This window comes from Pimephales promelas, chromosome 11 (assembly GCF_988280905.1).
Source record: "Pimephales promelas chromosome 11, fPimPro1.hap1.1, whole genome shotgun sequence".
NCBI lineage: Eukaryota > Metazoa > Chordata > Actinopteri > Cypriniformes > Leuciscidae > Pimephales > Pimephales promelas.
This window is the reverse complement of record NC_142779.1, coordinates 3,294,752-3,309,061: the sequence shown is the minus strand read 5'-3', so window position 1 is coordinate 3,309,061 and position 14,310 is coordinate 3,294,752. Positions and strand designations below refer to the sequence as shown.

At 36.3% G+C, this 14,310-nt stretch overlaps 1 protein-coding gene across 1 annotated transcript in view; it reads right to left on the bottom strand.

The window, feature by feature from the left end:
* The window catches only part of bcl2l11 (BCL2 like 11), a 43,534-nt gene that overhangs the window by 3,410 nt on the left and 25,814 nt on the right, over positions 1-14,310 (bottom strand). The gene's annotated exons all lie outside the window — the stretch shown is intronic.

Genomic DNA, 14,310 nt, shown 5'->3' with positions numbered 1-14,310 from the left:
GCCAATCAAATTTCCAGGGCGGGCTTTATACGATGATTGACAGGTGGTCTTCAGTAACGTAATCCTCACGTCATCAAAGAGCAAAAAAATAAATAATAAAATAAAACAAAATTCTGCTGTCGCGTCTTTTGTAAAAAAAAAAAAAATCGACAGCGCATTCATTTTAATAGACAAACAGAGAACTGCATTCAAGGCATTTGTCGATCGGAAAGATAATTTTGGCGTCCTTCCTACATGATTCGGGAAAAGTGTAACTTATCAGCTGGCTCTGACGGTCGTTAAGAAGATGGGACGTAATGAAAAGCCGGTGATCGTTGTGGTTTCTCCTTTGGTGGCATTCATGGAGAAGTAAGTAAAAGAAGTAACACTCGTTATTTAACTTCTAAAATAAATAAAGTAGGCTACGTTCTGTATTTGAAAACTGCGCTATGCAACGGAGTTGACTTATGCGTTGCTCTGATTGGTTGGTAGGTCTACCGACTATCCAATTGAGTGCAGAGGTTTTTTTTTTTTGTCCTGGTTCGGTTACGACACGCCTCATAATCAAAGCACAATGGAGGAGTTTCAGACTCATATTCTTTTTTGAATATGAGTATGACGAAGTCAGGCTAGCGTAGACATACACGCATACACAAAATGCGTATAGATAACACTCTACTTGACTTGAAAGTGGCTTGTATGTTTGCGCAAAAGTCATGATGTCATGTTGGAAATGAGCATTTTAGCACTTCCGGTTCCATCGTCCTGAAGTCAGTGTTTTTTTTTTTAGGATTTTGCTTAAAGCAGCACTATACAGTTTTTTTCCTCTTAACTGAATTGACCCATCGCTAAGCCACGCCCGAAAACCGCCACAGGCCAATCATGTCTTAGCAACCGTAACTATGCGCGGGGGGTCTGTCAAGCTTTCGAGCGAGGGAAACGTGCTGAAGCATTGTGCGTATAGATTGTGCAAATCTGATACCGGTATACTAAAAGTTTGGACGGGGGAGAGGAATTGTTTTCCTTCCAGAAAATCTAAAAGCCAAGGGGAGAAATAATTGGCGTGATCTAGCATCTATGTGCGAGACCCATTCACAACTACTGGTAAATGTGGACATGCTTAACAAAAACACCTATTGCTTGGAAATATCGACGGTTCTTTGGTCATAATGATAACGTAAAATAAGACGATTAAAGAGACAAGACAAAGGCTCACTGACATACTTTAAAATATATTTCAGCATTTTGTTAATCGATGTCCTACTAACGGTATTAGTGTTATTCCACAAGATTTATTGATAAGCTGTTTGATTTATAATTATTAAGATTATTTTTACATACCCTGCTGTGTATGAACATAGCTGTTCCTCAATTTGTGTTTCCCATTTGAACGGTCAGCGTATGAGTCGCTGCTGCTTGCACTGGGACTATAACGTTAGGCTTTAACTTCAATTTTTAAGAAATTATTCTCTAATCGGTTGCATATAATGTCGTGAATATATCCCTCGAATGCATACTGTAGTCCCTTTTGTCTTGCTCTCTCAGATATTTCACTTGTTTGCCGAAAATTACTAATTATCTCATTGAAATGTCTGATACCGGGTGCATCCACACTATAATAGATGGGCCAGCCGCGAAAGCTTGACAGGCGTAGCAACAGTAACTAGGGAGGGCGGGGCTTAGCGAAGGGTCAATAGCTTCAGAGTTATTGCAATGGTTATATGACTATTTTCGGGTTGACTGTTTGGCGACAGTTGCAACTTTGAGCCGCAGCATCAGGGAGTGTCGCGTGATATCAGGTCTCGTTATATAACGAATTGCTTTACGGCAAGAAAGATCTGCTAAAATGAGCATCAAGCAGCTCTTAAAGGGGCCGCACCTTATTTCCACTCGTTACAGCTTCCATCCTACTGAACAGGTACCGGTATTCAGGGGGATGGGATCAGGCCGTGAGTGCTATTTACGACAGTAAACAGTAGTAATAGGATTCACTTTATGTCAAAAAGATGATTGATTGACAGGTGACCCGCCCCTTCCCGCCCCTTCCCGCCCCTTCCCGCCCCTTTCCCACGCCCCTTTTGGCATAGGATGAAAGGGTTGAATCTAGAGCAAAGGAGATAAGAGGTGATAAAAAGTATCAAAATGAGATAAAAAGTATCAAAAATGAGATAAAAAGTATCAAAAATGAGATAAAAAGAGAGCCATCTGTGTTAGCGAGATAAGATCAAAAGGCATCAAATGGATTTGACAGTTAGTTTTATGACCTATTGACCGCCTAGCCTTGATAATGTCCTTTTTTAACATTTGTTTTTATTTGTAAAGATAAGATTAAATGGATCAAATTGAATTTGACAGTTAGTTTTATGACCTGTTGACCGCCTAGCTTTGATAATGTCCTTTTTTATTATTTGTTTTTAATTGTAAAGATAAGATTAAAGGGATCAAATTGGATTTGACAGTTAGTTTTTTAACCTATTGACCCTTCTAGGTTTGATAATATCATTTTTAACATTTTGTTTTTAACTTTCAAGATCAAAAGGGATCAAATGGGGTTTGACAGTTAGTTTTATGACCTATTGACCTCTTCAAGTCTTGATCATGGCTTGTTTTAACTGTGGCTTTTGAAACAATGAGAGAAAGTGTCTGTTTGAGTGTTTTGAACGTCGCCGCATCCCCTCTCCTGAGCTGCAGCTGTGAAAGTGATAATAAAAAAGTGTCGAAGTTTATCTGTTCTGTAAAAATAATATAAATTAAAAAAGACTATCCACTGAACCAAGCATTTCATTTTAAATAAAAGATTGTTGAAACAAACTGCTTATGAAAAAACAATGCAAATGCCCCTCTCATTCATGGCTCATGGCTCAAAACATAAGTGAGCAGCGTGCATCTGAATGTGTCTTTTTTGTGTCTGTGTGTGTGTGGGGGTGTTACATGATACCCTCCGCATTCCTGAAGACACTGTGGAAGTGAGGACAATTTATATATATATATATATATATATTATAATTACTTTCACTATACATGCTACCACTAGGCTCAATTTTTAGGAATCACACGGTGTCTTTTGATTTTAATGCAGACGACACTCAAATCTATCTATCTTTGAAACATAATGACAAGCAAGGCCTAGAAACTTTGCTTGCCTGCTTATCTGACGTACGGTGCTGCATGTCCTTGAATTTTCTGCACTTGAATGAGAGTAAGACTGAAGCAATTGTTTTTTGGCCCCTATGTTGGAAAAGCAAACCCCGAATACTGACTACGATTATTTAGACTCTAAACGAGAGCACACATTACTTTTTTTACGATTTTATTATCTCTAAATTGGTTGCCAGTGTGTTATATAAATTTTGTTGCTAGTTGTAAGGCTTTGACTGGTCTTGCACCATCATACCTGTCAGATCTTTTAAATGTGAAAAAATTAACAAGATCGTTGCGATCCTCAGACAGCATTATACTGCCATATCCAAGATCGTGCGTTTTCAGCGGCCAGTCCTAGGATATGGAATAGTCTTCTTCCTTTATCTGTGAGGTCTGCATCGTCTGTACATGAATTTAAATCTAAGCTAAAGTCTAATGTTTTTACTCTTGCATTTCATTCATAACGTTGGTTTCTCTAAACCCTAACCTAGTGTTTTATAGTTTGTTATTAGTGCATTGTGTGTGGTTTGTTTTTTACTTCTCCATTTGTACAGCACAGTGGTCAGCTTCTGTTGTGCTTTATAAATAAATGAAATTAAAATAAATGAAATGATATATGTCACACTAAAGTTGAAAAACATTATGTTCTATATAAATTAAATGGTTATAAAATTTAAATCTAGTCATTTATAAATATAATATTTAACACTAACTATAGTTGAAAAACACTGATCTTCAAAAGTATATAAATGAAATGGTTATAAATGTGCAATTATTAATTTACAAACATAATATTTCATACTATAACGTTGAAAAACATGCTGTTCTTTAAAAGTATATACATTAAATATAAAAATAAACTATATAAAATAATATTTCTCTCTCTCTTTCTCTCTCCCCCTCTCCCTCTTTCTCTCTCAAACACCCCGCGCATGGTAGACATGTTCTGTTTGGGTGTGTTCATTATGAGAGTCACTTTCACGAGGAGGTGTCTGCCTTACACAAAATCTTACAAGGGGTGTATCACATAATTGTCACACCTGTTTCGCTAAGAAAACATAAAATCTAAACATGTTTCTACATATGGTGGCTATATGACATTAGTCTAGATTTAAGAATTTATTTCAAAGAATAATCGTAAAAAGTTTAAATATGATCTTTTAAAAAATTGTTTAAATTAAATCTTTATAGTTTGAATACATTCGTATCTTCTATTTATCTTTTAGAAGATTACTCTAATGATTGACTGTAACGGCGACCTTAAGTATAATTTTTATTAATATAGCCATAACGATTTTTGTACTGTAACAGCATATTCGAGATGAACCTTCACACCCTCATAGAGACGGAGGAGTTACAGGACAGATGAGCGTCTGGGCCACAATTACGTCACAGCGTGTGCAATGCTAGTCTGCTTTTCAGAGCTTTATTTATTGTAAATTCATTTAAAAGCATACTCTTAAAAGCTTAGATCTTTTAAAATTAAAAAGATTGTTTAAATCAAATCTTTAAAGTTTTATTAAAATCGTATCTTACAAGACTTCTGTATGATATTAATGATTTGCATAAAATTTTACCCAAGTTATTATTTTGACTAAATATCGTTTGTTCAAAAATAAAATAAAAAATGTTATAAATCAAGATCTGTGCTTTGGTGTCGAAGAGTAAATATTTCAAAGAGTATTTTTGTCCATGTTGCATGAAATGAAAGTTTGTCACAATGTTTTTGTTTTAAAAGAAATCCTTGGACTGCTCTTATTTGCTCTTATGTAGATTAAGTTGCATCATTTAGAAAATCACCACACATTTTCAGAGACGCAATGTGCCTCTGTGGTCCATGACGCAGCAGAAGTAAAGTTGGTAATGAGCAAATATTTAATTTTACTCGTCTTAATTCAAAGCATGATCTTACTTTTTCCACGGTAGCTATGACCTATTGTATGTAGGTACGATATATCATTTTGACTTTTCTTGTATCCCCCAAACTATCCTTATTCATTGTGGAAGCACACAAGGGGAGAGCTGATGATACTATAGCAGAAAGTATGCCCCTTTGACCTCTTCGATTCAAACACATAGTGCTCTCTAGCGCCGCGTTTTTTGAAATGCGTGTTGCGACTACGGTGACCGTAGTGCCGAGAAGCTACGACATGTCATCCAATAGCACTTTTTGAGTTTAACTATACACATTCTACCGTTACGCCGCCTATATAATAAATTACACAACCTTGTAATTTAGACCGTAACATTGACTTACCTGTCGAGAAGAAAGCAGGACTTCAGCGTCTCTTTCAAAGACTTTCTCCTTCATTAGCTCTATCTACCTGGCAAAACCCATCCCGATATTTACCCTCATTTTGAATTTGCCAGTCACGTTTCCTTTTAGATTAAATTTTTAAGCTTTATCATAACTACGAGGATTGCATTATGAAGCACCGTGCAGTGCGGCCTTTCAAGCGCCTCTCACTGACCTCCTTGGTCGCTTCAGATGGTTTCAGTCAGCCGGTTCTGAATGAAAATGCGTTGCGGTGACTAGTGCTTTTTTTTTTTTGTCCCTCTTCGTTATTATAGATTTTCAAGATGGACGACATGGAGGCCTCCATGGACTCACCCGTCAGATCATTGTCAGAGCTAATTTTACACCGACGAGATCATATTTATGAATAAAGACATTGATTTTAGCTATAAGAATACTTTTTAAAATATAATGTACCTTGAATTTCAGATGTGTAAAACTTTAAATTTTACAATTACATTTTTCAACCGAGTCAATCTACACGTGAGAGATCTTCAGAAGTCATAACTTCAGGGATCCAGAGAATATTTAATTACCCTTAAAACCAAAGATTAAGTTTAATGACACTAGTTTTTGCAATGTCACTTTTTAAATGAAAATCTTACTTTAATGTTTGAACAAAAAGTTCAAAAGTGCTTGTTCACATTTGCTGTGTTCTGCTACAAGGCCACAAACTGGTTCTTTTTGTTTTATAAATTGACTTTTCTAATTTCTACAAATATCAGCCTGATAAATATGGACTTAATACACAATGAAACAAGATAATCATGCTACGAAATACGTCTGACACAATGTTTTTAAGAAAAGTAGTGTTTTTAAAATTTAACTAAACCATGATAACAGATAACAGATCTTTTGACGGACCTACAGAAATGCATGTTGATTAGTAAGTTTCAGGCATAGTGCAACCATGCAATGATTGAGAAAGCTAATATTGGTGTAATATTTGTTCAGTCTCACCCTCACGCTGATCCAGGCATTAGCTTTTACTAAAAGGAAATATCATGGAAGTCGAAATATCAAACTTTGTTCAAAAATTGTTCTCTGACCCGAAAATAATCAGATAATGAAATGTTCAAAAACTACAATTAGATATTCTCCTGCTTAGTATGTGTGTAATTAGTTGGGCTTAAATCTTTGGATGTATTTTGTCACACCATAGCGATGCAAAGTACCACACTTTTGTAAATCCTGTGGACTAACTTTAAAACATATTCTTTATACAGCAATCACATGTGTCCAAAACAACCATGTAAGATTCAACAGACCAAATCACTAGGAAAAGCACTGTGTATAATAATTCATACACAAAAGTTAACAAATGATGGTTTTATTACTATTCAGACAGCTAGTAGATGATACTGTTTCACATTTTGTATGTTGGACCGTATGTGTTTTAGGTGAAGACTTTTCTTTTAGAGCAGCCAATATTCAGTGTTTACCTGCAGATAACATTTCACGGAGTAAAATCTAGAGATCAACTTGCTAAAAAGTAAATACAACATACAGAAAATTGATCAGTTTTGAATGTTTGTAATTGACATTTTATATACTAGTCGATTACGCCGTTTACATCATGCTTCTTTTTGTTTTTGTACAGTATGCAAAAACTATAGTCTCCGACCGTGGTCAAACATATAGGAATTTATGAAAAACATGAACAGATATTTCTACACAAGATATTTCTTTCAGAACATCTTTCAGCTATGTCTACAAGACATCGACATGAAAAATGACTATTGCTGTTTTTTTTTTTTTTGTTACCTATAAAACTATTATACTTCAAACTCGTCTAGAACATTCATAGATACGCAGGTATTTTGTGTATGTGGCTAAACAACGGTTAGGCTAATGAATTTAGTTGAAAAGTGGTATTTTAATGTGTAGGCATCAGTCTTTTAGGCCTGATCCAGAAAACAGGCATTGTGTTTTATGTCTTAACCCGTTTAATCCCACCGGTCACAATTGTGACCGCAGCTTTTTTCCTTATTTCTGGAAGCTCTAAAAAATGTTGTTATTGACTTTGGGCAAGAAATTCAACTTTTAAATGACAAATTAGACTGTCTTGATTAAAATCAATTAATGTCATGTGACTAGTGTGAAAGGTCACATGACCAGATCAGTTCACTTCCTGCTTGCACATCTAGAAGAAGATTTCTTCCTCAGACTACTAAAATAAGTAGTATATAAAACATCTTAATTTACAGATAGAACTATCAAATTTTGTGCATATATTCTTTAAAGGCTCTACTACTGATATATTTTGAGAATTATACTCCTGAATTTATATTTTGCTCGTAAGACTTGTAAATTTGTTTACGGTCACAATTGTGGCCGGTAGTATAACAGTATAACAGTGCTTCAATTGAAAACACAGGTATTTGCAGATATTGCCGGGTATTGGCAATCCTACACTGAATATGCCACATCTGTGAGGAGGATGGATGATCTCGGCGAAGGAGAAGTGCTCACTAACACAGATTTAGACAGATTTGTGAACAATATTTGAGAGAAATAGGCCTTTTGTGTACATAGAAATGGTCTAGATCTTTGAGTTCAGCTCATGAAAAATGGGGGCAAAAACAAAAGTGTTGCATTTATAATTTTGTTTAGTGCAGTTATCAGTATCCCAGAAACGTTCAATGTGTTGGACCTTCTCGACGTGCATGACCCCCCTTCCCCCCACCCCACACCCCCAAATCGAAAGTAACTGTGATAGTGATAGCTCAGATAGGGAGTCCCAGGGTGAAACGGCCCATTTGCCTGGTAGACTATTGAATGGCGATGCAGAGGTGAACTATCTGGAGGATTGTGCAGATGTTCATGAGAACCAAATGGTGTGCCCCACACATGACCACAAACAACCCTTTCTATAACATTCGGCCCATCTTTAATGCACTGAAAGAGTGCACACACATCTACCTGAAACTGGCCTAGGACAGGGCCCAAGTGTAGACATGGTCTAGCCCATAGGGGTCTAGCCGAACAAGCAGAAGTTCCTCCAGTGTGTAACTTTGTTCATAACAACCTTTTCACTCACTAAGCCTTCTTCACGAAATGACAAAACGAGATATTGGATGTCTTGTAATGAATGTGTCAATAGGTCTAATTGAAGAATTTGAATGAATTCTGACTATGTAGTTTCCCACCGGTCACTATTGTGACCGAGTATAAAACCTAATATTTCACTAACTTAGCCAACATAAAATCAAAAAAGGCATATTGTTTGAGTGTTAGGGAGGTCTAAGGAGTAAAATGCATGTACTCAAGTTGCAAGAAAAATGTGGGATTAAACAGGTATGAAAATTAAGCAGTTTGTGGCCTCTTCATCAAAATCTTTTAACATATAGTAAATATCAATTGTTAGATAAATTATATGTGAAACAGGCTCAGTAGCATTAGAGCCGGATTCTTGTTTATATTGAACATTATTATTAAACCGCATGTTTAACGGTGCTAGTGTTCTTAAATTGTTTACCACGGTTTCATTTTTAACAACACTATCGTAACACTTATCGTATTTTGTACGGTGTCTTCTTTACACTTTCACCCCATGGATATCTGTTTCCTACAGTTAGCTGTAATGTTAGTGAACTCTAGGTCTTCTCTTTTTCATATACGACAGTATTCACATGGCTTGATTTAATAAATGGTGGTTTAAACCATCGTCTTCACTTGAGACATATACCACCCTAGTTTTTAAATAGCACTTCATTGTATATTTGAACCCTTTATGCAGATATAAAATACCGATCTCTGAAATATTTTTTCGTGTAAAACATCTATGTAGGTCGTGTACAATGTCTATGTAAATCTATCTATGTTTTTAAAAATATAGCGAAACAAAGAATGAAGGCATCTTTCAATAAGTGACCCTCAAAATCTTGGCATACAAGAAAACAGTACATTATCAGAAAATTACTTTTGTCGCTTTTTCTGAATAATCTCACCAAGTGCGGGTGCTTGATAACTGTTATCAAGCGGTAATGACGTGTTTTACGCGATATTGATATCACGTTTTAATTTCAACTCGATAAATTTGAATGCGCTAAAGGTTTATAACTGAACGTCTTAATAGTGGGTAAAAGTTAACTTACAGCCCTAAAAATTAACTTACACCCTATCCACTTTCCAAACGCTTGTTACGGAGCTTATTGCAAACATTCACGCATCCATATGTTTTAAAATACATATTTAAGTGTAATTAATAGAATTCTCTCTGGCGGCATATGCATAACTTCTCCTTGACTTTACTTCTGATTCAATGAGGCTTTAATCCATTATAGCCTTTTACGACGTCATGACCACGACACCACCTCCAGCGGGGGTTAGGGCGGACCATAATCGCAGGGCTGATAAATTTACACAGAACCCATTCTCAGTCGGGGATATTCAAATGAAATGACCCATCATACCATTGATCAGCTCTACCAAACTTTGATGTCTTTTTTTCCAGTAATAAACAAACACTGTTAAGTTGTCTTGATTGATACTGTGAAGCAACTGCGACACAATCTGTATTGTGAAAAGTGCTATATAAATATATTTGACTTGACTTGACTTAATATATAAAGTATTTATATAGAATCCTATAGAAAAAATTATGAGCTCGGACATGACCACAAAATATTTTTTTTATTTCAACATAGTGAAGTAAAACAATAATGACATTTACAGGTGATCGAGCAAGAATAAAAGATTGCGGCACGCAATCAGGTTTTTCTCTAGGGCATAGTTCGCCATACTTTCAACAATGCCATCCACATCTGTTTTTAAATTTTTGGACAACAGTGACACACAGAGATCTGTTACAAACGTACACATACAGAGTAGTTCGTCGACTTCAAATTCCTCACAAGATTCATGAATCACATCCAAAACTTTTCTGAGGATTATGCCGGCCGGTTCTTTGCCGTTTATAAACATGGGCGTAACATCTGTCCAAGATCCAACCAACCCTCTTATGACTTCCATTTCTTTTTTGAGGTTTTTCACACGCTTGGTATCCCTCGCGCAATCGTTGTTGTCATCAAACGCAGCCTCGATGATCCTGTGCATCAAGCTAACCATCGGACCTCTAAAATGATCTTTAAACATAGAGTCTTGTATAGCTCTTAAACGACAGTCTTTCCCCGTGGCACACTCACACGCCGGATGACGCAGTGCCCCCGCTACGACTGAACTCGACGGGGAGTCGCTCTCCATCAGGTTTTGCGTCGTCATTTCAGAAGTTGTTTGATTTTTCGGTCCCCTATTTGATGATGAAAGATTCTCTATTCTCCTGGAAGTCTCTACAGCACAATCGTCTAGGCCTTGTAAGTCGAAAAAGCGTAGTTTGCGTCAGACAAACAGGAAGGTTGAAGCGGCCTTTGACAGTCTGTGTAACAACCAGACAATGTTCCGTCGACTTTTGTTCGATGAGATGTTGCAGTAGCACAGCAGTCCGCGACTATTAGAGCTAGCGCCAGGGGTTGTGTGTGATGACTGAGAATGGGTTCTGTGTAAATTTATCAGCCCTGCGATTATGGTCCGCCCTAACCCCCGCTGGAGGTGGTGTCGTGGTCATGACGTCGTAAAAGGCTATAATGGATTAAAGCCTCATTGAATCAGAAGTAAAGTCAAGGAGAAGTTATGCATATGCCGCCAGAGAGAATTCTATTAATTACACTTAAATATGTATTTTAAAACATATGGATGCGTGAATGTTTGCAATAAGCTCCGTAACAAGCGTTTGGAAAGTGGATAGGGTGTAAGTTAATTTTTAGGGCTGTAAGTTAACTTTTACCCACTATTAAGACGTTCAGTTATAAACCTTTAGCGCATTCAAATTTATCGAGTTGAAATTAAAACGTGATATCAATATCGCGTAAAACACGTCATTACCGCTTGATAACAGTTATCAAGCACCCGCACTTGGTGAGATTATTCAGAAAAAGCGACAAAAGTAATTTTCTGATAATGTACTGTTTTCTTGTATGCCAAGATTTTGAGGGTCACTTATTGAAAGATGCCTTCATTCTTTGTTTCGCTATATTTTTAAAAACATAGATAGATTTACATAGACATTGTACACGACCTACATAGATGTTTTACACGAAAAAATATTTCAGAGATCGGTATTTTATATCTGCATAAAGGGTTCAAATATACAATGAAGTGCTATTTAAAAACTAGGGTGGTATATGTCTCAAGTGAAGACGATGGTTTAAACCACCATTTATTAAATCAAGCCATGTGAATACTGTCGTATATGAAAAAGAGAAGACCTAGAGTTCACTAACATTACAGCTAACTGTAGGAAACAGATATCCATGGGGTGAAAGTGTAAAGAAGACACCGTACAAAATACGATAAGTGTTACGATAGTGTTGTTAAAAATGAAACCGTGGTAAACAATTTAAGAACACTAGCACCGTTAAACATGCGGTTTAATAATAATGTTCAATATAAACAAGAATCCGGCTCTAATGCTACTGAGCCTGTTTCACATATAATTTATCTAACAATTGATATTTACTATATGTTAAAAGATTTTGATGAAGAGGCCACAAACTGCTTAATTTTCATACCTGTTTAATCCCACATTTTTCTTGCAACTTGAGTACATGCATTTTACTCCTTAGACCTCCCTAACACTCAAACAATATGCCTTTTTTGATTTTATGTTGGCTAAGTTAGTGAAATATTAGGTTTTATACTCGGTCACAATAGTGACCGGTGGGAAACTACATAGTCAGAATTCATTCAAATTCTTCAATTAGACCTATTGACACATTCATTACAAGACATCCAATATCTCGTTTTGTCATTTCGTGAAGAAGGCTTAGTGAGTGAAAAGGTTGTTATGAACAAAGTTACACACTGGAGGAACTTCTGCTTGTTCGGCTAGACCCCTATGGGCTAGACCATGTCTACACTTGGGCCCTGTCCTAGGCCAGTTTCAGGTAGATGTGTGTGCACTCTTTCAGTGCATTAAAGATGGGCCGAATGTTATAGAAAGGGTTGTTTGTGGTCATGTGTGGGGCACACCATTTGGTTCTCATGAACATCTGCACAATCCTCCAGATAGTTCACCTCTGCATCGCCATTCAATAGTCTACCAGGCAAATGGGCCGTTTCACCCTGGGACTCCCTATCTGAGCTATCACTATCACAGTTACTTTCGATTTGGGGGTGTGGGGTGGGGGGAAGGGGGGTCATGCACGTCGAGAAGGTCCAACACATTGAACGTTTCTGGGATACTGATAACTGCACTAAACAAAATTATAAATGCAACACTTTTGTTTTTGCCCCCATTTTTCATGAGCTGAACTCAAAGATCTAGACCATTTCTATGTACACAAAAGGCCTATTTCTCTCAAATATTGTTCACAAATCTGTCTAAATCTGTGTTAGTGAGCACTTCTCCTTCGCCGAGATCATCCATCCTCCTCACAGATGTGGCATATTCAGTGTAGGATTGCCAATACCCGGCAATATCTGCAAATACCTGTGTTTTCAATTGAAGCACTGTTATACTGTTATACTACCGGCCACAATTGTGACCGTAAACAAATTTACAAGTCTTACGAGCAAAATATAAATTCAGGAGTATAATTCTCAAAATATATCAGTAGTAGAGCCTTTAAAGAATATATGCACAAAATTTGATAGTTCTATCTGTAAATTAAGATGTTTTATATACTACTTATTTTAGTAGTCTGAGGAAGAAATCTTCTTCTAGATGTGCAAGCAGGAAGTGAACTGATCTGGTCATGTGACCTTTCACACTAGTCACATGACATTAATTGATTTTAATCAAGACAGTCTAATTTGTCATTTAAAAGTTGAATTTCTTGCCCAAAGTCAATAACAACATTTTTTAGAGCTTCCAGAAATAAGGAAAAAAGCTGCGGTCACAATTGTGACCGGTGGGATTAAACGGGTTAAGACATAAAACACAATGCCTGTTTTCTGGATCAGGCCTAAAAGACTGATGCCTACACATTAAAATACCACTTTTCAACTAAATTCATTAGCCTAACCGTTGTTTAGCCACATACACAAAATACCTGCGTATCTATGAATGTTCTAGACGAGTTTGAAGTATAATAGTTTTATAGGTAACAAAAAAAAAAAAAACAGCAATAGTCATTTTTCATGTCGATGTCTTGTAGACATAGCTGAAAGATGTTCTGAAAGAAATATCTTGTGTAGAAATATCTGTTCATGTTTTTCATAAATTCCTATATGTTTGACCACGGTCGGAGACTATAGTTTTTGCATACTGTACAAAAACAAAAAGAAGCATGATGTAAACGGCGTAATCGACTAGTATATAAAATGTCAATTACAAACATTCAAAACTGATCAATTTTCTGTATGTTGTATTTACTTTTTAGCAAGTTGATCTCTAGATTTTACTCCGTGAAATGTTATCTGCAGGTAAACACTGAATATTGGCTGCTCTAAAAGAAAAGTCTTCACCTAAAACACATACGGTCCAACATACAAAATGTGAAACAGTATCATCTACTAGCTGTCTGAATAGTAATAAAACCATCATTTGTTAACTTTTGTGTATGAATTATTATACACAGTGCTTTTCCTAGTGATTTGGTCTGTTGAATCTTACATGGTTGTTTTGGACACATGTGATTGCTGTATAAAGAATATGTTTTAAAGTTAGTCCACAGGATTTACAAAAGTGTGGTACTTTGCATCGCTATGGTGTGACAAAATACATCCAAAGATTTAAGCCCAACTAATTACACACATACTAAGCAGGAGAATATCTAATTGTAGTTTTTGAACATTTCATTATCTGATTATTTTCGGGTCAGAGAACAATTTTTGAACAAAGTTTGATATTTCGACTTCCATGATATTTCCTTTTAGTAAAAGCTAATGCCTGG